The 27071-nt window shown below is 39.8% G+C and overlaps 1 protein-coding gene across 1 annotated transcript in view; it reads right to left on the bottom strand.

The window, feature by feature from the left end:
• Positions 1-21031, bottom strand: part of LOC137250349 (sulfhydryl oxidase 1-like) — a 189737-nt gene extending 168706 nt beyond the window's left edge. Inside the window, exon 1 of the mRNA XM_067782977.1 lies at positions 20902-21031. The gene's annotated coding sequence lies outside the window, so the exon portion shown is untranslated. The remainder of the gene's footprint in view (positions 1-20901) is intronic.
• Between the last annotated feature and the right edge of the window lie 6040 nt (positions 21032-27071).

Below are 27071 nucleotides of genomic sequence, written 5' to 3'. Positions count from 1 at the left end.
TCCACTCACATCACCGTTTTATTTGCGGGAGCTTTCACAGAACCAGAAATTAAGGCGGATTTGCATAGACGCTTTGGTTGTATTGCATCGATCTGAAGCTTTGGCAGGACCATAATATAAAAATGGGATTCCTTGGAATTTTTTTCGCTTTGAAGTGATGAAAGAGTTGTAAATCCTCCTTTGGCCATTTCTCAACTTTTTGAGTCCCTTAACATCCAACAAACTTCATGTAGCAAGATATAGGAGCGGCCATAAATTTAACTCATTTGTAGGGCGAAGCATCGCAAGAAAAGACTGATTTACATAAACACTTTGGTTGTGTACCCAAGCTTTAACAACGCCATACGAAAAACAATGAAACGCCTTGCGTTATCTTTGCGTTGAAGCCACCAAAGTATTTATATAATGTAGCCGTTATGCCTTTGTGTAAACAGCCATAGAAGTGAAATTTTTCCTGAGGGAAACATGTTACACGTGAGGCGCTTTATATTTTGTTAAGTTTCTCCAGACTTTTTTGAATCTAATTTAAATAAAACTTGCTCTCCATATATTTTCGCTTTGTTGGATGCTACAAATCTTCTATTATTAGAGTTGGGATTTTACCGGGTATGGTAAACATGGGTAAAAGGAAAATACCCGGAATATTCCTTTTTTCTATCTCTTTTTGGGTATTTAAAAATCATTTGAATCGAGGCTGCTTGGAACTGGATTCAGAAATTAAATTTATACGCCATTTGAAATTAAAAAAATTTCGTTTTTAATTTAAACAAACAACCCAGAAAAGACTCGAAGTCAACCATTAGTCTGAAAGGAGTCCAAACTTTGAATCGTTTGCACCTCATTTAGGAGCCTGAAGCGAATGCTATATGACTTCTAGCACGCTCATATTTTGCCTCTAACATAAGTCTTATACAGGCCTCCTTCCTTTTTTCGTTTGTTCATAATTTTATAAAATTGGTGTCATAAAAGACTCTTAAATGCAGTTTTTTGAAAAAAAAAATTTCTTTTATGGAGATTTAGAAGAATTTTGGTCGAAAACTCGATTTTTTTTTTGCAGGCTCGAAAATAATTTTTTTGGGTATGCGTAGTAGAACTTTTTTTTCCTGAGCCCAAATCCTATCGAAAAATCGATGGCGCGATATAGGTTAACTTTCGTCCATACAAATCGACCCAGGATAGTGCACATATTTACGCAAACAAAGCTACCCCTCAAACATGCTAATGGCGCTCATAATTTAAGAATCCAAAATGAATCCAAAATAAATGGGAAATGCAGAAATTAAAAAAATTATCATTTATCAATTATTTATATTTGTCAAAGTTTTGAACACATATTGATATTTTGTTGCGAAAATTTTTTATATTAATAAAAAATTTGTTACATATGTACACAATTGTTACCCTTGCTATTATTTCTTTGTATAAGCATCGACGTTTTCCGCTCATGGACGCTTCTCGACATTTTTAATGTGACCCCAAAGCTGCCACACTCTGTCCTGGTGTATCGAACTATATATGCCCCCAATAAGCGCTGACGATGCCTAATAAATAGGCCAAATAGGTGTCATATAATCAAAGATTCATGTCGGACTCTTATTTAGGCTCAAATGATATATGTTAATAGGCTCATCTAGGACGACCATTGCAAGAAGGGAAATAAATTTGTTTCGGCCTCCCAAATGCGCTTATACCGACTGTAAACGATCCAATTTAGATATTTTTCTTACTCTTTTTCGACTTAAAATGTTTACGTATAAACTTAAATTTTTGCAACGGCATTGAACGGGTAGAAAAACTTAGCACCCGTGTTTATATTCTTAATGCTGGCATAACTACGCGTCCTCAGATACCCCAATCGAAGGCCTTTGTATAATTTTCTGTAGGACCCATATAGGTATTCGTCCAAAAAAAGTTACCATCACAGCAACCGATATTTGATATTCTGTTCTTTGTTTTGTTTCCCTGCGTCGCTTTCGACGAAAGCAACCCCATATAATTTTGACACTTCGTTCAGTGTCAAACGGCAGTGTGTTAGAAAGAGAAGGAATTATTTCCTTCTCACACATATCCTACTTGTAAACCTGTATTATGAATCCGAAGAAAGATTATATAAATGCCGAGTTACTATCTATCCATGTAAGATTGGCAGAACAACTACCTACGACTGCATTAATGAAATGTTTCGACCGCATAATGACAGAAGTCGATCAGGAACTACAACCAAAATGCAGGTCACTGAACCTGAAATTGGATATGCTGGTAGGACGACGACAGTATAACCAAAACCAACAAACTCACCAGTGCGTATTATTTAAATTGCTTTTACTCAAATAATGATGAGAATAATGCTGCATTAGATGCGATTTTATATATACATTCATTAATCTCTCTAGGATTTTGAGCAGAAAAGATTTTAAACTAAAGCTCTTCGCGTGCAGATGACTGGTTCTTCCCGTTTTCGGTATGAGGCCAACTCGAGCCGTTCTCCTAGAGTGCGGAAAGTCGTTCAGCTTTATTCAACCCTAAAAATTTGTTTCAAGCCATTCTACAATGGACTCAGTGTTTCTATTTTGGCCGAAGTTTTTATCGCCCATTCAATTTTGTTTTTTTTTCCAATCCAGCTACTGCTTGCTCCGTATTTGGAGTGTAGATGTTGTTACACAACTCTTCCGTATCATCTCCTTATGGGAAGTGTGTGCTGAGTAGCGCCTCAAGGGACTCTTCACAACTGTGTGACCATTCCCTGTAGTCCTTTTTTGATCTCCCGTGGATAGGACTTTCCTCAATCTTGGCGTTTCCGTGGAGCACATTGCCGAACTATGGTGAGGATTATATCGAAAGTCTAGCACTCCACCTACATATTTTTGTTCCTCATACAAATTTTTACAGTAGTTATGCTAAAATTTGAATATCAAAGTTCAACAAGATTATGTATTTTTTAAAGAGACATTTTTCGTTTCTACTGGTCCTTCTATGTAGATTGGTAAGTATGCATGCATACACTGATGATACACAGATATATATATCTGACAGTTTTTGCAATATGCGTGATCTCTGTCAAAAAGTAAATAATGATTTATCGGCTATATTATGTTGGGCGAATGACAATGCTCTCAGAAAGAGCATCACAAGTCTTACAATACCTGTTTTAAGTATTGGAAGTGCTACAGTGGAGATCGTAGCAAAGTTAGAAACTTTGGGGTTATAATGAATACTAGCCTTACTGCTACTGATTAGATCAATTTGTTTTTGTAGTTGTTTTAACGATAAAGACGAATGTTATGGGGAGTGTTATCGATGTTGATGGTCCTTTGCCGTATATAGAGCCGATACGTTCCGGTAAAAAATCACCATTAAGTGACGCCCTCCTCCACCACCCCTAGTTCCATGAGGAACTTGGAGTGGAGGGAGCCTCGCCTGCTAAATATGTGTATGATGCTTTCATATTTTTAACAGGATTCCCCTCGCGTAGGTGAGGTTGACAAATCTTTGCGGAATCTTTGAAGCTATAAAGCTTTGCATTACGCATATGAACCCCTTGAATCCCCATTATATCAACTTCGTGGTAGGAAGGGTGTACTCTGCGCAACTTAAGGTAATCCGCGCTCTGTACGGCATTTGATATCAGGAAAAGCTTGAATTCAATTTCTTGATATACAATAAGCTCGACTCAAGATCTGCCTAAAAAATGGAGGTTGCCTTTAACCACGTAATTCGATATGCCTATGGGCTACGTAAGTTTGCCCATATATCCGCTTGGTGATCTAGACTTCTGGGATGTAACCTGTCTGACTATCAGAAGGCCAGAAGTTGCATTTTTTGTTTCGATTGATCCTTGCAAAACACCGGCATACTTCAATAATAAAATTTTATTCAATAGCTCTCCGTTCATGAACTCTATACGTATCTGCTTTCTACTATGCCCCCACTAGGCTATTCTTTGTCAATACCACACCTCTCTGGAACATAATCCCAGGTGCTGTGAGAAACTTCCTGGACCAAAACAACTTTAGACGTATTCTTTATAGCTGTTTTTCTAATCATGAAACCTGAATTGGCTACCTAAAATAATTTGTAACAACATATATATTGTAACCAATTTAGTGAAATTCCGCTTATTCCAAATCTTCTGCTAACGCTCGAATCGCTAAACTGTTGAATAAATAAATCCAATATCTAATATTGCAAAATGGTCTTTATTAGACTACTTTGAGAGTACTTCAAAACAACCATTACTTCACAACTAATTGCGTGTTTAAATCAAACTGCTTCGTCATGCCTCAGCTTGTGCTGCTTTTATACCTCGGTTTCCTCGTTCACCCATTTCTCCTAAGGTGTAGTAATTTCGTGAACTTCATGCTTATTTACCAGCTATATACGTGTATATTTGTACTTTTTATCCATATACTTCGGCTGATGAAGACATGCGTTTGTGAGTATCTCTCTGCTGCCTTGTATGCATGTGTGTACATGATGATTGATTTGATTACGTACATACGAGTGTCTGCTTAGTATCGGCTTAGTGATGGTAGTATCGCTTAGTGATCATAATATTCGTCACACTGCCCTCCACCTAAGTCTGATCGTCCCGATCGGACAAATTTCCTGATCTAAACCCTGCCAGCCTTTCCAAATGAACCACTTTCATCTTCGTTCGTGGTTTGCCAATGGTTTGTATGCGGTAAACTACATCGTTGATCCGTTTTACAAACTTGTATGGGCCTTCCCAATTACACTGCAATTTAGGGGAAAACCCTTTTTTTCGTTGTGGATTGTATAACAGCACCAAATCTCCTTCCTGAAAACCTTCCGAGTTAATTGCTTTATCGTATCTGGCTTTCATCTTGTCACTCATAATCTTTGTTTGTTGCCTCACAAGATCGTGTATTTCTCTCAGCTCTTCTCCCAAGACACCAGTGGATGGATTTCTTCACATTTTTCTCCGCATCGGCATCTATCCCATACTTCAAATCATCTGGCAGTCGAAGGTCATTGCCAAAAATTACCTTTGCGGGAGTTTAGCCCATTGTCTCATGCACTGCCGGTCGCTAAGCCAACAAGAATAATGATATGTGTGTATCCCACTCTTTATGGAATTTGTCGACTACTTTCCTTAAGTGTTCCTCCAAGGTTCTATTGAAACGTTCCACCATACCATCGGACTGGGGATGCAATGCAGTTGTCCGTGTTTTTCGAATGCCCAACTTCTTACACATTTCTTGGAACACAGCTGATTCAAAATTCATGCCTTGGTCAGAATGTAACTCCATTGGTACCATACATTGCAACCCAATCGTTTGTAACCACTTCTGCTACTGTTTCCGCTTCTTGATTTGGGATTGGGTATACCTCTGGCCATTTACTGAAATAATCCATAACCACCAGTACGTATTTGTTTCCGCGGTTGCTAGTAGGAAATGGACCTGCGACATCCATGGCGATCCTTTCAAATGGTGCACCTGAAATATACTGCTTCATCTGGCCATGACTTCATGTTTTGGGCCCTTTCGCTCTGCTGCAAACCTCGCAGTTGACAATCCACTGACGGCAACCAACCCAATAGAATCTCTGCTTAATTTTCTCGAGCATTTTCGTGATTCCAAGATGACCTCCGCTTGGACCGTTATGCAGCTCGCTGAGCACGTCAGAAAACCTTTTCCTGGGAACAACTATCAGTTTCTTCTTGCATTGACCATCCTCACTCTCCTATACTTGATGCAAGCAACCGGATATCAATTCTAAACTGTTCCACTGTGCCCAATATGACTTCGCAATGGGACTATCTGCTGACATCTCCTCTCTATTTGTTCTATCGTTTCGTTCGAGCCCTTGCATAACATGTGACAGATCTGTATCTTCTAGCTGACACTTCCTTAGTTGTTCCTTGTCCCATTCATCCGTACACGTTATCGTCATTAGCGGTACATCTATAACGTCTTCTTTAGCCTCAACTTTTGAACAGTGTTTGCATTCCAAACTACATGGTCTTCGTGACATTGCATCAGCATTTCCATGGGTACTACCTTTTCGATCTCAATGGAAACGTTATAGCTTTGGAGTCGCTCGATCCACCGTGCCAATTGACCTTCCGGATTACGGAACTGCAGGAGCCATTTCAACGCTGCGTGATCTGTCCTGACGCGGAATCGCTGCCCGTGTGAAAGTGTTTAATGCACTCTACCACTACTCTACTCCGTGTAATGCAGTAGTTCCTCTCTGGTTTTCCAATTGAACGGCTGTAATATGCAACTACTATAGCATATCCGCTCACATCTGTATCTAGAATAAACGTTGCTCCCGGAATCGAATATGCCAACATTGGGGCAGTGCACAAACGCTCTTTCAATGTTTGGAAAGCCACTTCTTGTTCCTTCTTCCATTCTGAAGCTTAATTTTTCTTGTTAGCTCGTGGAGGCTATGGGTTACGCTGGCAACAGTTGGTACAAATGGACGGTAATATGTGCACAGCCCAAGGGAACTTCTTAACTCATGAAGATTCTGTGGTCTTGGCCAATCTTTCACTGTGTGTATCTTTTCATTCGCGGTGCAGATACCCTCCGTCGTTACTTTATGACACACGTAACTTGCTTCTTGAACAGAGCACACTCATAGATGAATGGATTTGCAACTCTTTGTTTCGAGAGAGGGCTGTCAAAATGCACATTTTTTATAACATTTATCAATGATGCCACTCCAAACAAAAATTAATAGATCTGAAAACAGGGATTTTTGACATACATTTCGGCGATTATAGTTTCAATCATTTAATAAAATGATAGTCGTAAAATATTTATTTCCTTAAAGTTATTTTAAAATAATACGACTAGTTAGAGTTAAATATAAACAAAGCTAAGTAAAACTAACATTTCGATTAAATTAATTAGTCAAATATTGTAACGCATTTAACTCGCAGTGAAAACCATATATTCTTTTGAAATTTCAGTAAATCGGACCTATGATATAATAGTTAACATTATTTAATGGATTGGGCTTATCCTACATGTCTGGCGTTCCAGGTTCTGTGATCAAAATGAACTGGTTGCATCGGGAGTTCATATTTACAAAACTTGTTTTTAGTGATGACTTTTGAATGGGAAATAATATTTACCCTCCGCCTTCGAACTAATAATACTTACACTAAAACAAGTATTATTATCCTTTTTCCCATAATTTTTGAACGCTATTCTACAGTTGTAGGTCAAACTAAAGTTTACCAAAATTTTTGGCACGTTTTTCGTTTTGGCTGGCACATTTTTTGTTCTGGCACCCGCTTCAGTTGGCGCGAGGGATTTATCTGTGATTGTTGCCAGCAACAACTAGGAGATAAATCCCTCGTGAGAGCGAAAATATGAGAGCGTAAACAAAAGATTCGTATCAATCTAATCTATGGCACACTTTTTGGGACTAAGTTTCAGACCAGCACCAGCTATGGATGCAACTTCGCCAAAAAACAGCGATGTTAAAAAACGTCGGTCTAAACATCGATGTTGTTCGGATGTTTTCATTTTAAATCAAAACACCGATAAAGTATTGCCAGAAGTTTCTTTTTAACTTTGATAGTACTAGCTCGCGTTACACGAAAATAGGGTTTGAATGTAAAAGCCCATTAGTGCTACGCAAATGTCAGTGTAAAATTATTAATACTTAGAAGCCAATGGGTTTAAAAACAAAACACACATTCTTAATAAAATAGGAACGTTTTTATATACATATGTAGTTTAAGGAATTTCCTTCAAGGAACTTTAACATTAATTGCACTCATCAATATGATTGTGATGTACAGGTTCAAATGTTACTTGTTTAATTACATAAAGAGTTTTGAGACCAAGTTTAGGAAAACACACGATTCATATCCTCCCAAATTTCAATACCATCTGCTTTTGTTGGTGTAACAGGAGACGAAAGGTACATATGAAGTTCAGATTCACCAGCAGTTTTCGAAACAGAAGGTGAGGCATGTTTCATGTTCAATTCATATTTCCAAGGCGCGTTTTTTTTCTATAAATAGTTAGGAATGGGCGATGACGACGTGTTCCTGGAGATGTTCACAGTTAATAACTATGTAATGCCGCTTTTACCAGCATTACAAGTATTTTCTATTTGCACCCCACTGTAACCAATGCACTGTCCCCATTACATACGCCACCACTGTAACAGCTGGCTGCAAGCGAAGGACTAGCACGGATAAGTGCAAGTAATAATGGGCAAGCATTTCATTCGTGCACCGATCATCTAGCTAAGACTGCGTGTAATTCTCAACTCTTTCATATCCACTTCGACTTAAGTACAAATAATTTGCATTTTATGATTAGTGAGAGCTCAATCTTCAGCAAGATAAGATCCGCACCTCATGCGTGTGAGCGGATGCCATTACCTTGTCTGGTACTTTCGCTCCTGTGCGAAGTGGGCGACCTTGGTCTCTTCCTTTTGGTGTGTACAGGGAGTAATGAGTGAGGAGATTTAATTTCCACCTCACAGTTTCCCTCCGACACTGGTGAGTCATCTCCCCATCTACGGGAAGATATCACCGAACAAATTGGGTTCATTAACTAACTCCCGGTTCTCCGGAAGTCACCACCTTATTAATTGGTGACGTGTATCGGTTTCACCAACCTTTGGTTGCTCGGAAATCGCTCCATCATCCGGCTCACCATTGTCACCAGCTTGTCAACCAGTGACTTCTATCGGTTTCACCAACCTTCGGTTGCTTGGAAATCGATCCAACGATCCATCTGCCGTGTCCACCGACTCACCGGAATCCACCGGCCGTATTCATCGACCCACCGTAACACGCCAAACTTGTCCATCAGGGACTTGTATCGGTTTCACCAACCTTCGGTAGCTTGGAAATCGATCCAACGAGCCCCCTCCGCATGCACCGATCCGTCGGAATCCACCAAATTATCAACCAACGACGTGTATCGGTTTCACCAACCTTCGGTTGCTTAGAAGCCGATCCAACGATCCACCAGCCATATCCACCGGCCCCATGCAATCCACCAGCTGCCCACTTGTGACGTGCATCGATTCCACCGACATCCGGTCGTTTGGGGAAATCGATCCACCGACTCACCAACTTTCGGATACAGTCCACCTTCCATTCCTCGAACAGGTCTACCTCTCTGCAACGGTGTGTTTGTTTTACCAAAATACCAACAAGAAATCGACGTGTGTTCATTTCAGAAGGAAATAGGTGTCCTTTTTCGACTCTGGATAGGCTGAGTGCTGCCCCAGCCTTCGACGAAACCCACCTTACAACTACTTCAGCCTCTTGGGATCTTCCCAATATAGCTCATTTGGTCAGTTTGAGTGGTAATTTGAACTCATTGAGTACTCTTACCAGAACACGTACGTCTTGTTTTGTCATAGCCAGGGTTTTTCCTACAAGTACGTTTGGTGCTGATTTGTATGCTGCTTCGACAACCCATAATTTGTTTGTCCCACAATCTCCATCAACCTTTGCCCAGATGACTGCTTCTGATTTTGGTGGTATTTGATGACTCTCTTCCACCAGCACTCGTTTACTGCTGTAGCCTCTCTCGTAGCCGAAATTAAGTGGCACATCCGTGTTCTCATATCGCATCGTGTTGCTTTGCATGTCGATCTTGATGCTTTGGCCGATTAAGAAGTCCACTCCAATTATGATTTCATCAACATTCTCTGCCACTATAAAATTGTGTACAGCCGTGACGTTCCCAATTGCGACTTCACATTCTACATCTCCTAGAGCCGTGGTGTCTCCTCTAGTGGCTGTACGCAATCTTGCTCCATGCTCATGTCTTCTTGTTGACTAGATCCGCTCGAATGATGGAATGAGATGCACCCGTATCTACAGTCAGTAAACGTTCCTTTCCATCCACATGTCCTCCAACAGTAAGATTGTATGACCTTCTTCCAATTTGCGAGCTGGAGATTATGGGACATTCAATTGAGGGAGCCATCTGTCGCCCCTTTCGGCTGACTCGCTTTAGGTTAACGATTGAGTGGACTTGAATATTTGTTCATCTCATTCAGCTCTGCGTTTACGGCCACCCACAGTGTTGGAACTATTGGGACCGATGCTGCAATGACGTGCAATGTGACCTGGGTTGCCGCACTTGAAACATTTCATAACTTCGTCATTTTTCTGTTGTGATCCCTTCAGTGCTTCCAAAATTGTGTCTACCCAATCTGGCGTTTCCACTTCCACACGATGAGCTTTGTATGCTGGTTTACTCAATAATGAGGCCGTTTCCTGAGTCAATGCATGGGAAACCGTTTCAGCAAATGTTGGCTTTGGGTTTGCGTATGTGGCTCGCTTCGTTTCGACGTCCCGTATGCCATTTATAAAGCTCTGAATTTTTACCCTTTCGGTGTATTCCACGGGTGCGTCGGCATTCGCCAAATGTGCAAGCCATTCGACATCTGACGCAAATTCCTGCAAAGTCTCATTAGCTTTTTGCTAGCGGTTTTGCAACTCTATTTGGTATATCTGCTTCCTGTGTTCCCTTCCGTATCGCCTCACTATAGCACCCATCAAAGTTTCGTAGTTGATCCGCTCTCCCTCGGGATCATCTGTAGGATTTTAGCAGCAGATCCTTTCAATACCACGAATAGTGCAGAAAATTTATCTTCAGCATTCCAGTTGTTCACTGTTGCGGTCTTATCAAACTGGAGCTTAAATACCTGGAAGGGAACAGAGCCGTCAAAAGATGGAGTTTTTACCTTCGGATTGCTCGCCGGAACAGCCGGGCGATTTAGTTGTAATTGCTCCATACGACCTTTTTGCGAGTTTTTCATCCTGCGATTCAAGTTTTGATGATACCCTTGCTTCCTGTGCCTCCAGCTGCGAGGATATGCGGGCCTCTTGTGCTTTTAACTGCTCAGCCAACTAAGATGTCATATATGTCTTCTGTTCTTCAAGTTGCGATGACATTTGCGACGACATTTATGAAATGCGTGCCTCCTGTGCTTCTATCTTGGAAGTAATCTGTGTCGACATTTCTGAAATACGCGTTTCTAGTGCTTCAATATTCGATGTTATGCGTGTGTCCTGGGATCCCAGTTGCGATGCCACGGTCGATGTTTGTGCAGATATTGCAGCCAGTATCATGTTCAAGTCATTGTTCGCCATTGTCTATGGTGTTTCGTTTTTTCTTCAATTTTTGTTGTTGTCTCGTCCGCATCAGGATGAAAGACATCATCGTCCACATTAATTCCTCCCGACTCCATTACCTCTCGTAGCCGTGCTTGAAGTTCGATCTTATTGCCAGTTGTAATCAATCCACGGTTCTTCAACTCCTTTTTCAGTTGCTGGATCCTTAATTCACTTAACTTTGCCATGTCCAAGTTGAATTCGAAGTCTTCGGAATTTATTCAACAGTTCCTCTTCTGACACCAATTGTAACGAACTTATTCCAAACCTTCTACTAACGTTCAAATCGCTAAGCTGTTGAAGAAATAACTCCAATATTCAATAATGCAAAATGGGCTTTATTAGACTACTTTGACAGTACTTCACAACAACTCTTACTTCACGACTAATTGCGTGTTTAAATCAAACTGCTTCGTCTCAGATTGTGCTGCTTTTATTCTCTCGGTTTCCTCGTTCACCAATTTCTCCTAAGCTCTAGTAATTTCGTGAACTTCATGCTTGTTTACCAGCTATATACATGTATATTTGTACTTTGTATTCATATGCGTGTGTATATGTGAGTACTACTTCGGCTGATGATGACATGTTTGTGAGTATCTCTCTGCTGCCTTGATGTATATGTGTACATGATGATTGATTTGATTACGTACATACGAGTGGCTGCTTAGTATCGGCTTAGTGATGGTATTATCGCCTAGTGATCATAATATTCGTCACAATATTTACCGTTCTTCTATTTTATTTCCGTAACTCATCTTATTATTTTTCTGTTGAATGAAACTTAAATGTACATTTAGGCATATTTTTTTTTTATTTCACTTATATACATACTTGATTGGTGATGCCTGGTTATTGTACGACAAAAGATTTCATCATCTTTATGTATTAATTTCCAATTTCGGAAGATTTTTTTAATTTTCACTATCCCTGGACCACCACGGAAAACTACTTCAGACTGGACTTGGGGAGAATTTCATGATGTTCATCTTCGTACTGAGAGAAAATCGCAAGCATGACAAAGGGGAAATCTAAATTTTGTGAATTTGAATATCGTAAGGCGCGACCATGAAATTTATTGTGACCATTAATGCTATTAACTTATCGCAAGGTCCTCGTAAATTTCACTTGACGCCGATAGGGAAGTTTTCAAGAAATTTAAAAATGTTTTTTTGTTTTAGTGTTAACATAATTTCTAAGAATTCATGAGCTAAACATCGTTTTATAATAACAAAATACGATAACTTTACCATTTGACTATACATACGTAGTTATGTACATATTTCATAATGTTAATATTTAAGTAGCCGATTCTTTCTAAAAACAATACGAGTAATTATTATGTTCAAACAAGTGTTTCTAATTAGTATTTTGTTCTCATTTTAGGCTGATCTTGAAATGTCTATACGTCAAATGCTATTCAATGAAATACAAAAAGTAAATAAAATACAAGGTGAACAATTGTTAGACCTTAATGAATTTGTTTTGAATGCAAATAAATTTGTAGGTTGTGTCAGCTCACAGAAAAATAAACACGCCTATACATGATAATTGTCGTGAACCATTAGAAGTTTTAAGAGCCATACATGGTTATGTGAAATCCTTTTTCGGTTGTAAGGAATACTGGGATCATTTTCAGGTAAGCTTCAATTGATATGTGGTGTGCTTTCTTAAGAATGCATAAGAAAGTGGTTTATACTGCCTGATTTCATTGGTCGTTTCAACAGCGACAAATGTCAATATTATGAAAATGCATGAGCAAATTTTAAAGAGAAATTTACGCTCACGGCGCTTACCACTACTTGTTCTTATGACTAAAGTGCCACCGAAATTTCTGTAATATCAACAGCCACTGTTATATTTCAACAGTTTTCATTATTATAATAATTGTTAGTTAACACACCAGAGCTAAACGATCATCGCCCGATATCTCTCCTATCGCCAGTAGCCAGGACGCTTGTGCCATTTTGCTCCCCTATTTCAAAGCAAAATTGCCTGTCATCAGCATGGCTTTAGAAAACTGCATAGCACAACCACCGCGCCAAATGCCATCAGCACCCAGATAAATTGCGGTTTAAATCAAAACCCCCACCATGGCACATTTATGCAAGATCTGGAAGGGTCTACCCTTCCCCATGCCTTAAAAGGTGGACCGAAAATTATCTGGGTGGCCAGCAGGCATCGGTGCAATTTAGAAACGCAACATCAAAACCAAGAAGAATTAAACAGGGGTGCCACAAAGTGGTGTCCTATCCCCACTTTTGTTTAACTTCTACATATCAAAACTACCTTCGCCACCAGAAGGAGTTACTATCGTTTCCTACGCCGATGACTGCACAATAATGGCCACAGGCCCAGGCCCACAGATCGATGAGCTTTGCAATAAAATAAACGGCTACCTCCCTGATCTCCCCAGTTTTTTCACCTCGCGAAACCTGATATTATGACCGACTGAATCATCGACCATTTTGATGGCACTACGCTACCGACTGTCTTACACCCCAAAATCTTGGGTGTGACGTTCGATCAAGATATACATTTTGGTGAGCATGGAGCCACAATTGTACCAAAAATCCGGAGCCGTAATAAAATCCTCAAATCTCTTGCTGGCAGTACTTGGAGAAAAAATATTGAAGCGCTCATTACCACTTACAAATGGCCAGCCGATTGCATGCTACGCGTCCCCGATATGGTCGCTAAGCCTAAAGACTACTCCCTGGAAGAAGATACAGGCCTGCAAAAATACTGCCCTCAGAACCGCCGCAGGTTATCTTCTTATGTCTCCAGAACACCATCTACATAATGAGGCGAGAATACTCCCCATCAGGGAGAGAAATGAAATGCTAACCAAACAGTTCCTGTTGAATACCCAGAAACCTGGGTATCCCAACAGACATCTGATTGATGAGCCAATACTGCCCAGGGGCATAAGGAGTCATCTGCGTAAGCGTTATGAGGAAATACCGCTCCTGAGAACACAGCTGTTTGAAGCCAAAAAACACAAGCAGGTCCTCAGTTAACTCCGCAAACAGGCGTCGAACCTTGTAACGACAGCCTGTCTCCATACTGGCTTGAATGGGTGACAGCGTGTATATGTGGCTATGTGTTTATGTGTTTTGTGTCCAGGTCCGTGCCTTAGCCGCAATGTTGCCATTAATATAATATTAACATAACAACTTTACATTGACAACATTGTACCTATAGTGGACACAATGTTGCAACGGAAATAAGATGTTGCGCTTGGCATCATGCTGTTATAATAAATAAAATATCACTATGTTGCTAACAACCTAGCGACACTGATGAATGCCATGCACCTATGTGTTTGTTTCGTTCTGTATTATGTATGTGGATGTGTATTTGTGCAAGGCTATGAGCGTGTGAATCCATCAGTGTGAGCGGTCAAGGCACGAACCAAATGTATCTGTGTAGGTGTTCGTTTTGTGGAGCGGTAAGCGTGTGAATGTATGAGTGCATGGTTGTATGAACGTATGGATGAAAAATACGGGAAAACCGAAAAGAAAGTTTGGCATGTATAGGTAGGAATTTTTCGTTTCTGAGTAACGTTCCTTATGTAGCATTATACGTCATACCCACTGTAATGTAGCATTATGCTTCATACCCACTGTAACACACTTGCAATAATACTCATCATAAACTCCAAATATATTTTAGTAATAATCATATTACAATATTGTCCAACATAAATTATTGAACTAACCCAGACGGTTAACCAACATCAATGGAATGCCGTATATGAGACCCATATCGATTCACAGCTAATAAATTTTGAGTATACATACAAACATACAACCCATTGTGGGAAAATACCAAAACACTCAAATTGATCTGCTGACGTTGCTAAACAACATGTACAAACCTACATGTATGGAGTCATGCATACAAAACTAGATGTATACAAAGACTGTATACAAACGTACATGTATGCATACTCCATGTCCTCTGTACTTATTTTTAGTTATTAGTATTAAGATATTTATGAATGTATAGGTTAAGTCAATTACTATAAAAGACAAGAATTTATTTAATAAAGAGAAGATTTAATGTCGCACCATCAAACGTGCAACGTCTTTTAATTTCTAATACTTCACCTGCCACGGCGGTAGCTATAAAAGGGCACAACGTTAGGCAACGGACAAAGTATTACTTTATCAGTGCCCAGTGTGAGTGAGTGCGGTTTAATAAAAGGTTTGTTCCCCGAGAACTAACCAAAGTTATAAGTTTGTTGTGCGCGCTTTTAATCGAGTGAGAAGGAAAAAAATAAAACAAAATCCCTTCAAAGTGATATTAAGACGGTGCGCGCCGAATAGTTTTCGCGAAACGTGAAAGGCAGAAAAGGATAAAGGCCAGGGATCTCCGGCCAACCACCAAGCGGTTTCCGAAGCAAGACAGCAACAGAAGTTCCAGGTGAGTTTAATGGTTTTCTTTGCCCTTGATTTTTTTTTATCTTTCTCCACCTTGGCATGCCCCCACTGGGAAGCTGGCTTCTATATAGCAAATTTTCCAAGTAAGCCAATAGCAAACCTGCATGCATGTATGCACGCCTACATACAGACATATTTATGTCGGTGAGTACACAATCATGCAGACAATAAATATTACACCCTCACCAATCTTTTAAGCCTATAAATTAGCCAAAATTAATGTTTTTGTATATTTCCAGAGCACTTTTGGAAAGAACCCACTGGGCACACAATTGAAAATTTCAGTTAGCGGCCTAAAGGCCAAATTAGCGGTATCCCGCCCAACAACAAACACATCGTCTTTTTGAAATTGGCGACACCCCGCCCAACAAAAAAAATACATAATCCTTTTGGTATTGGCGGCGCCACGCCAACAACAGTCATTACACCACTTTAATATAGACAGCACAAAACACATACCACAACCACATATATATATTTTTTTTCATCGGCGGCGTAACGCCAATTACAAGCACGACCACTTATTTTCTATTGGCAATTACAATTTTTACCAACGGCCACACTTAATTGGTATTGCAACAAGTAAAAGGTATAAAAGAAAAACATCAGCAACAACCACAACAAATTTTGACAGCAACATTTTTGCGACGGCGTACTCAACAACGAGGCAACGATCGCTACAAAAAAAGGTGTTAACAACTACCAAAACAATCAATAACTAACAATATCTACGTCCCGCCACTACAACACTCTCAAAAGGTCAAAACTTGCAACATTGAAGGCATCAGCAGCTACCACCAACAAGAACAGCCAACACCATGAACTAAAATTGGAACCAAACAACGCACACAAAAACGACACGGCACAATTGGTAATAGTAACAATACACGTTGGTGATAAAAGCAACAACAAACACCGGCTGAGAGATGAGCTTTTCCGACGTTATTTATGTTTGTCAAAGACAGTTAGTTACGTGTTGACATTCGAAGAGTGCAGACATGCGAGCGTGCATAAGCTCACAACAATCGGCATTCCCTGCAAAAATCGCGAGTACTCCATGCATGCGGAAATTCACAGGGAACTTGGCCGACGCAAGCGAAAATCTGGCGAGACGTTGATTGAATATTACTACGAGATGTTAACGCTCGGAAGACGGGGTAATTTAGATGATGCATCTATAAACTTTTATACGATCAATGGTATAAGCGATCCACAAACAACACGTACGCTATTAGCAATGAATCTAAACACCAGCAATGAGCTGCTACAGTCACTAGAAAACTTACAAACGGTACAGTCAACAAATTCGATACAGCCAAACCCAACGTCAACGTCTAGCACTAACATGCGCAGTGGAGGCTCTGGACAATCGCAAAGATCAGTGAAGTGCTTCAACTGCAACGAACATGGACATATCGCTGTTAAATGTCCGCAACCACAAAAGAAGCAACGCTGTTCGAAGTGCTCGAAAGTGGGCCATGACAGCAAGGAATGTCGAGTAAACACCAAGCCAAACGTAGCAGAAATCGTGGAGTCGAAAAAACCTTCGCAAGTGCCATCTATAATTTAACACGTCACAATTGATGGTAAATCTTACGACGCCTTGGTCGATACAGGCAGCGACCACTCACTAATAAGCGAACAAGTAATGCCAACGATGCAATGCATCCCTGCATATAAGCTCTTTAAAGGTTTCGGAGGTTCAACTGTGGAATCTACACGAAAGGCCGAGGTAAAGTTAATGATCAATAACGAAAATGTCCACGCAAACTTATACGTAGTACCGGGCAATACACTTGGGTATGACCTACTACTTGGACGAGATATTTTGTGCGGAGCCAACAAACGGCTGGTCATCGACAATGGGTCTTTACAGTTACAAGTCAAATCGAACATGTTTAAAATCAACGATCAGCTGAATGATACACAACGTAACGATATAAATTCCATGTTACATGAGTATGAAGATTGCTTTGCGGAAAATGTGTCAACGTTGGGAAGATGTACCACTACCACTATGGAAATTAAAGTGACACAGTCGGGACCAGTAGTCGGAAAACGATATCAGGTTCCACTATCGCAACAACGAGAATTAACGACAATTTTAAACAACTTATTGGCCAACGATATAATCCGTCCAAGTACATCACCACACGCTGCATCGGCACTTTTAGTACGCAAAGCCAGCGGAGAGAGCCGAATGTGCATCGATTACAGGGCATTGAACTCCGTCACTGAACGTAAGAACTTCCCAATGCCTGTGGTCGAAGAGCAACTCTTTAAGTTAGCTGGAGGGAAATTCTTCACTATATTGGACATGAACTCTGGCTATTACCAGATTCCGATGGATGCAGCAAGAAATATACTGCCTTTCTTACTCATGATGGATTAATCGAATATAATGTCATGCCATTCGGATTAGTCAATGCCCCAATGTACTTCCAGGAAATGACCACCAAAGTAACGTCAAAATTATGTAATCGAGACCGAGTCATCAGCTACGTCGATGAGATGATAATAACAACACCAACAGTGGACGAAGGTAAGATCGTGCTTAAAGAAGTCTTGGAGGCGATACGTCAATGTGGTCTCACACTCAGACCTTCCAAATGTAACTTCCTTTGCGAGACCATCAAATTTCTAGGTCACAATGTAGGTGACACCGGCATAAGTCCAGGTGATGGCAAGACAAAATGCATCAGCGATTTTCCCAAACCATCGAATATCGCAGAAGTACATCAGTTTCTGGGACTGACCGGATTCTTCAGAAAGTTTGTAGAGAAGCATAGCCACATCGCAGCACCACTAACAAAGCTGTTAAAGAAAGACGCAGTCTTCATTTGGCCAGAAGAACAAGATAGAGCATTTGACCAGCTAAAGCAAGCAATCACGTATAAGCCAGTACTAGTTTTGTACGATCCAAGTAAATCACATGAGGTGCATACGGACGTCAGCCACCTTGGTTTGTCAGGCATATTGCTGCAGGAGGAAGCTGATGGGCTTAAACCAGTGTCGTTTTATAGCCGTCAGTGCAATGATGCAGAGTCGCGCTATGCAAGCCATGAATTAGAAGTCCTAGCCATAGTGGAAACACTAGACAGATTCCGAATGTATCTATTAGGCACGAAGTTCACCGTAGTTACGGACTGCAATGCGATCGTGACGACAAAAGCAACGTCGAAATTACCACCACGTATAGCCAGATGATGGCTACGCCTACAAGAATATGAATTTGAGTGTAGGCATCGTCAAGGCTCGAAGATGCAGCACGTCGACTGCTTAAGCCGTTCGCCTACCCTAGCTCCATCTGAGCCGGAGACTGTAGCTGAAAGAGTTCTAGCTATAACCAGTGAAAACAGCGACGACTGGATTTATACAATGCAGATGCAGGATGAACATGTGAAAACGATTGTTACAGCTTTGAAAACAAACGGCGATGGAGCATCTCAGTTCCGGGATGACTTCATCATTCACAACGGTCGATTATATCGAATTGTCCAAGGTGAGCGACGACTAGTTATTCCTCAGCCTATCAGGTGGCGTGTCACCAAATCTTGTCATGACGACGCTGGCCACTTTGGAGTCGAGAAAACATTACAACGTCTGCAAAAGTATTTTTGGTTTAGGCAAATGAGGCGATACGTAAAGTCTTATATCGCAGCTTGTCCCGAATGCTGTTTAAATAAGATTAAAGGAGGAAAACTGGAAAGTCAAATGCATCTCACCGAAGTTCTACCAATTACATTTCGAGCAATGTATATGGATCATCTCGGACCGTTCACCAAAAGCAAGCGAGGAAACCAATACGTCATTGTTTTAGTTTGTGGTTTCACCAAATACACGATATTGAAAGCGGTACGTAACACAAAGACGACACCAGTCCTATCAATGGTGCAAGAAGTTATGGCAATTTTCGGGCAGCCTTTACGGATTACCACTGACCGAGGAACTGCCTTTACATCAAAGGAATTCGAATCCTTTGTGACACGCTTTGGGATTCAGCACGTCAAAACAGCTGTACGAACGCCCCGAGCAAACGGCCAGGCAGAGCGCGTCAACCACACCATATTGTCAGCAATTCGATGCTCAACAAAGACCACCAAAGATTGGGACATCCAGTGGTGCATTAACTCGCAAAACATTAGCACAACAAAGATAGGTCCCAACGAACTTGTGTTCAATTTCGATTTATGATGCATCAGCGATAATCGACTAATACAATCACTAAGCGACGAAATTTCCATGTCAGATGACGACGACAAACAGGGGAAGCTACAGAACACCATACAGAATATCAGCAATGAGAGGCAAAAATGGAAGCTAAGATACGATCAAAAGCATCCGAGTCCACCAGTATACAACGAAGGACAATTGGTCGTTATTGACCATGTACCAACCGCAACAGGTGACACACACAAACTCGATCCGAAATTCAAGGGGCCTTATATTGTCACAAAACAGCTGGTTCATGATCGATACGTTGTGGAAGATCTACCCGACGCACCACGTACACAACGAAGATACTGTAATGTAGTCTCCAGCGACCATATGAAACCATGGTGCCGTTTAAGTCCAGATCTTGAAGGCGACTATGATGAAGCAAACGAAAATACCGAGGATGAGACGCCCTAGGAGGACGAATGTCAGGAAAGGCCGAGCTGTCAAAGACAGTTAGTTACGTGTTAACATTCGAAGAGTGCAGACGTGCGAGCGTGCATAAGCTCACGACAATCGGCATATGAATTTCGATTTTCTATTCTTTCTTTAAACATAAATGTCAACTTCAATTACTTTTATTAAATTACATAAACATAACTGGGGACGTTTTATTATTTAATCGGTTTTTAATGTTATGGCATTATTTTAATTAAATAGATCTGTACATGTATGTATCTGGAAATATTGTCATAAGGGGGGCACAAATTTGGTAGGGAACAGGACACTCCATTTCCGGGGCCAATATATTTTTTTTTGGTTTGACCATACAAATTTTGTTTGGGCTTCACTTTTATAGCTAAGTTAATGGTGGCACTTTTGCTTCCATTTTTTGTTCATCTTCCTTTTTTTTCATTTCTACTTTCGGTATGACATTTATTTCTTTTTGATCCGTCGGTAATTCTTTGATACCACGTTTCCCTTTCAATTTTTCTTTGCCATTTCGCGGTATACATACTTTATTATTTTTCTCACATGTGGTTTTAACTTCTGTTAAAACAGGGTCTAACTCGAAGTTAGCGAATTTTAAAACTTTTTGTAGCTGTTTCTTTTGTACTTAAATCTCCCTTTTTTCGCGATTATTAGCAAAATTGATTCCTGCCAACCTACCTCTTAGCCATCAGCCTCACACCCCGAGGGTGTATATGCACAGTGTGCCTTCAGCACCAAAAATATTTTTTTTTTTTAGCACACCTTTTTTTTAACTTTTAATTTTTGGGTTTTACCATCACGCGGGCAGCTTTGATACTGCCAAAGCACTCATTATCAAAGATCACTAGCGAGTGATCTTGGCTGAGTTTGAGGGTGGCTACCCTGAGTGTGGTCATAGGTACACATGAATGTTTGAGTTTTTTTGTTTGAACTACTCAACTGCAGCGGCGCCGTTGGATGAGAAGAGTAACTTGGTGAGTGTTTTGAGTGAAACATAAAAATTTATCAAAATACACCTGTTTAGTTGTATGTACATTTGTTAGCTCAGACTCCTGCTCTTGCTAAAATAGAACAGGAATTAGCAAATCAGAAAAATAAAAACATATTGCAACGAACATATGTACATGCATGAAAAACGTCACAAACGTACATTTGCACTTACATTCATACCTTTTGTTTTCGTAAACATATTAATTCTTTTGCTTTGATGACCTACTTTTGCGTTGTACATATTTGATCTTATGTTTACTTGAGCGGTTGCAGTAGGTCAGGGATTAGGGTACTTGAATTTTTTTTGTTCGCCCTCTTATTTTATTTTGGTTGAATTTTATATCTGTAGATTTTAAGATAGTAGTTAGTAAGATAACATATTAGGGTGGTTCATAAACATTTTTTTTCCTCTACTAGTATAAGGAACCTCACTTCTAGTTTTCCTTTTTACTTTTTTTGTTTGCCTTTACAAACCATTGTTTTGAATTGAATTGAATCGAAATTAATTGAAATCGTATGATAACATTTTGTTTTGCTTCCTCTTGAAAGTAAATTTTAAGCGGGCTTTTATCCTTACGAATATCATTTCTTTTCAGGCAATGAATTAGATAGCTTTAGGGAATAGCTCTAAGTCAGATTAAATTATTAATAAATTGTATAATGTATGGATGAAATCGTGAAATTTTAATAATGCAGGCCTAAATTTAACTTTTTGGTGTTGGTGCTGCGCTTGAGCGTGGCCAGGTAAGGTGAAGGTGAGTGGTAGGGAAAAATGACCAAGTGACAGACGGACAGACTAGTGTCAGGTTTGGGGGCACTGTAAGGTAAACAGGAGTCAGCACAGTACCCACGGTGCGGTGCAAGTAGCACTGCAGAGGGAGGGAAGACTCCACCTGACAGGACAGGCCTTCATCTTTACTCCTTTTAACTCTGCCCCTCACGTATGTTTCCATCTTTTTCAGCTCTTTCTCCTTCCTTTCCTATACATATGCAGGTATGAACCCTTTTTGTTCATTTGGCTGCGGGTGAGGTCGGTGGTGCAATACCCCGCCCAAGACGACGAGCTAGCCTGGGCCCGCAAGCATACTTGCTTGCCGCCGCTCCTCACCACCCAAACAGTCAGCCACGTAAAAACCTCTATGTCAGGAATTGCCCGGTGAATCCTGTACTCAAAGAACAATATCCTAAACTTGCAAAAGAGTAAAGCACACTCCCTAGAAAAACGCGAGTCACTCTAGCTCAACTTCGATCTGGATACTGGAACAAGTTAAACTCTTACCTATCCAGCATCAACCCCGACATACAAAATGTATGCTCTGCTTGCAATGTGTCCCCACATGACACCAACCATCTCTTCAATTATAATGTGGAACCAACGCCTCTAACACACCTCTCATTATTGTCCACCCCTGTTGAATCAGCAAGTTTCCTTGGACTACCGTTAGAGGATATTGATGACAATTTGTGATTGGTCACACTTATTGGATGGGGCGAAACACTGCTACAACAACAACACCTACAACAACGGTCATCGTGGTGTGGCGGTAGCGTGATACGCCTGCCACACCGAAAATCCTGGAATCAAAGCCTGGAAAAGCAACACCAAAATCTTCAGAAAAAAAGTTTTTTATTGTATTTATTTTTTTAGGAAGCCTGTGGATTTGATGGATTTGTTTTTTTCCACTTAGTTCAGAATCAACAATTGGTGCGACATTGATTCAACAGCCATTTGGATAAAAAATTTCCAGAAATATCGGTTGAATTGACCCGTAACTCGATTGATTTTACAAGTTTTTTTGTTTTTCAGTGTAATACTTTTTATGTTACTGGAAAAACTAATGCTGCTAATAAGTCAAGAAGCAACGCTTAAATTTATCAGGGTAAGTATTGGCAAATGCGACTCTAATTGATGTATATTGGAACGATTTTCCGTCATCCCTTGTCAAATTTGGTTTTGAGGCAAACCGGTTTCGGCGTTGTGTCGATTTTCGTTCTGATCTGTTGTTGTCGTTTGTCCTGTATTTATAGTTCGTAGGTACATGAGAAGGTATTGTCAAAATTGATGCTTGTGTATATTTAGTTATGTGTATGTGCTGTGTGTTCATTCAGAACCGAGGGTGGTTTTCACTGATCGATTTGTGTGGCTGACTGGGGCAGGTAGAAATCGGTAATTTTAGTCGATTGACCATCTTTGTGGGTTTATTGTTTTGGAGTCGTTAATTGTTTTGTCTTTAGTCGTTGTTGTGTTTTTTCTGTTGTACCTGTGTGATTACTTTGCTTCTTGTAAACAAGTTTTAAAGGCTCGAATATTGTGTCAGAAATTGTGTTTATCTGTTCGTTTATCATTCTACCGTCGAATGTTTTCTGTTTGTAGATTTCCATGTTTTCGAGTACGTTGAGACGTCGGCCTTTTGCTTGTATGTGAAGAACCCTAACTGTTTTATTGATGTTTGCTGGGGAACATTCATTCTCGACCATATGATTCGCGAAGTTAGACTCGGGTATAATGTTTGGATTCCGTATTTTTTTGTTGAAATCTCTAATATGTTCTCTGAACCTCGTTCTTATTTGCCGTCCTGTTTGTCCTATGTAACTATGTTGGCATCCGCAGGTAAGCTTGTATACGCCATGGCTGCTAAACGGATCCTCTGAGTTAGTGTTAGTTCTTAGTTTTCGCCCTAGATTGTTCGATGCTTTGAATGCTGTGTTAATGTTGTATTTTTTTAAAAAATTTGCCAATTTATATGTTGCTTTTCCAGTATATGTCATAGTCGTCCAGCTATTATTTTCCTTTTCATTATTTCTTTTTGGTTTTCCATTTGTCCTACTGAGCTTATCTACTAGTGCTTTTTTATATCCGTTGTTTGCATCGATACTATATATGACCTCAAGTTCTCTCTTATATGCCTCTTGTGTAAGAGGTGTTCTTTCAAGTCTATGTACCAAGTGCCTTAATGCTGCATTTTTATGCTGTTGGGGTGATTTGAGGTATTATGTATTATTGTGTCGGTGGCCGTTGGTTTTCTATATATGTTATAGTTAAATATTTTGGCTTCTTTATCAATATTTATCGTGAGGTCTAGATAGTTGATTTCTCCGTCTTTTTCGGTTTCCATTGTAAATTTTATATTTCGGTGCTGCTTGATGAAGTACTCCAGTACAGAATGGGAAGCCCCGCATCAGCAATTCTTATGGAAGTGTTCATGTAAAATCTGGAAGAAAAGTACATACAGGAGCTGAAGTCCAAATTAGGCGTGTCATTTCATGCTAGATACGTGGATGACATAATATGCGTTTTAACTACTAATAACGAAGAGCTTGTACTGGAGTACCTCAACAAGCAGCACCGAAATTTAAATTTACAATGGAAACCGAAAAAGACGGAGGAATCAACTATCTAGACTAAGGCTGGGTAACACAGCACTGTGCTGTGTTATTGTGTTAACACTCACTAATGTGCGGCACGCACATGCACACTTATCGATTAATTTATAACACAGTTGCACACTAGCTGACACAAAGCTGACTGTTTCTATAGCACAGAGAATGACACTCAGATCATAAATGCACATTTATACATACATAGTCCATTGTGCTTGTGTGTTGATTGTACTCATAATCTTGCCTGTGTATTACGTTTAAAAGATGAGGGCATAAAATGTATACTCAAAGTTAAACATGGGAGTATGAAAGAAGATAAATGTTGCCATGATTTACTTTTCTAAATGGCGTCAAACGTGGCGTTAGAGGTAAGTAACACAGTACTGTGCTCTGATATTGTGCCAACACTCATATCGACTTTCGATAATCAGTTATAACACAATTGTGTCAACACAATGTGTTAACACTGCAAAGTGTGCCTGTGCTACTGTGTTAACACTCAAAAAATAGTGTCATTACCCACCACTAATCTAGACCTTAAGATAAATATTGATAAAGAAGCCAAAAGATTTAACCGTGACATATATAGAAAGCCAACGGCCACCGACACAATAATACATAATACCTCAAATCGCCCCAACAGCATAAAAATGCAGATTTAAGGCACTTGGTACATAGACTTGAAAGAATACCTCTTACACAGGAGGCATATAAGAGAGAACTTGAGGTCATATATAGTATCGCTGCAAACAACAGATATAAAAAAGCACTAGCAGATAAGCTCAGAAGGACAAGTGGAAAACCAAAAAGAAATAATGAAAAGGAAAATAATAGCTGGACGACTATGACATATACTGGAAAAGCACCATATAAATTGGCAAACTTCTTTAAAAAATACAACATTAACACAGCATCCAAAACATCGAACAATCTAGGGCGAAAACTAAGAACTAACACTAACTCAGAGGATCCGTTTAGCAGCCACGACGTAGACAAGCTTACCTGCGGATGCCAACATAGTTACATAGGACAAACAGGACGGCAAATAAGAACGAGGTTCAGAGAACATATTAGAGATTACAACAAAAAAATACGGAATCCAAACATTATACCCGAGTCTAACTTCGCGAATCATATGGTCGAGAATGAATGTTCCCCAGCAAACATCAATAAAACAGTTAAGGTTCTTCACATATAAGCAAAAGGCCGACGTCTCAACGTACTCGAAAACATGGAAATCTACAATCAGAAAACAGTCGACGGTAGAATAATAAACGAACAGGTAAACACAATATCTGACACAATATTCGAGCCTTTAAAACTTGTTTACAAGAAATAAAGTAATCACACAGGTACGGCTTAAACACAAAACAATTAACGCACCAAAACAATAAAACCACAAAGATGGTCAATCGACTAAAATTACGGATTTTTACCTGCCCCATTCAGCCACACAAATCGATCAGTGAAAACCACCCTCGGTTCTGAATGAACACACATCACATACACATAACTAAATATACACAAGCATCAATTTTGACAATACATGCTCATGTACCTATGAACTATAAATACAGGATAAAGACAACAACAGATCAGAACGAAAATCGACATTGATGATGGCACAACGCCGAAACCGGTTTGTCTCAGAACCAAATTTGACAAGGGATGACGGAATATCGTTCCAATATACATCATTTATCCACCCTGTCGGAAAATCAACAAAACAAAATAAGCGACTCTAATTTGTAATATTGACTGCACCTGTCTGGTTTATTGCATCATGATACGTGCATATTATTTGTAGAATTAGACATCAAACTTTAAGTACTTTTTCGAATTTGGCATTTTGGATATTTTACTACCCCTTAATTTAAATAATGGAAAGTACGAATTCACCAGGCTACCATTCGGCTTAAAGAATGCCCCTTTAATTTTCCAAAGAACACTTGACGACATTTTGCGACATTACATAGGACAATGCTGCTATGTATTAGAGGTTTACGCCGATCATGTAATGAATGCTTCTGAGATTTAAGGCAGTTTTGAATTAAATACACTTTTACACTTGCTGCTTTGTAGCGAACTTACCTTCTACAGAAAGCATAAATGAAATCTACTACAATTTTCAATCTATTATACACCAAACGTCATTGTCATATGGCAGATATGTCTTTTACCCCGGATGTAGAGTGATCTGTCAATCAGAATTGGCAGGCTCTTTTCCAATTGGACCAGCAAGGAGATCGGATGTGTTTTTAAAATGTGTTAACTAACTTAAAGTTAATGTAAAATTTTTCAAATCGCGCTATCGTTTATTTTCACAACTCAAAAGTTTTAGTGAAAAATCATTCCAGCGTTTTGCAAGATTACCGATTACGTCGGAATATACTGGAAGAAATTTTAAATTTTCTAATGAGATGTAACCAAAACCGCTATAAATCCAGTAATTTTGCAGCCTCATCGTCAACACCTAA

Source organism: Eurosta solidaginis, chromosome 4 (assembly GCF_040869045.1).
Source record: "Eurosta solidaginis isolate ZX-2024a chromosome 4, ASM4086904v1, whole genome shotgun sequence".
In the NCBI taxonomy this organism is placed as follows: Eukaryota; Metazoa; Arthropoda; class Insecta; order Diptera; family Tephritidae; genus Eurosta; species Eurosta solidaginis.
Note: the sequence above shows the minus strand (reverse complement) of the source record. Positions and strands in the feature narration are given on the sequence as shown.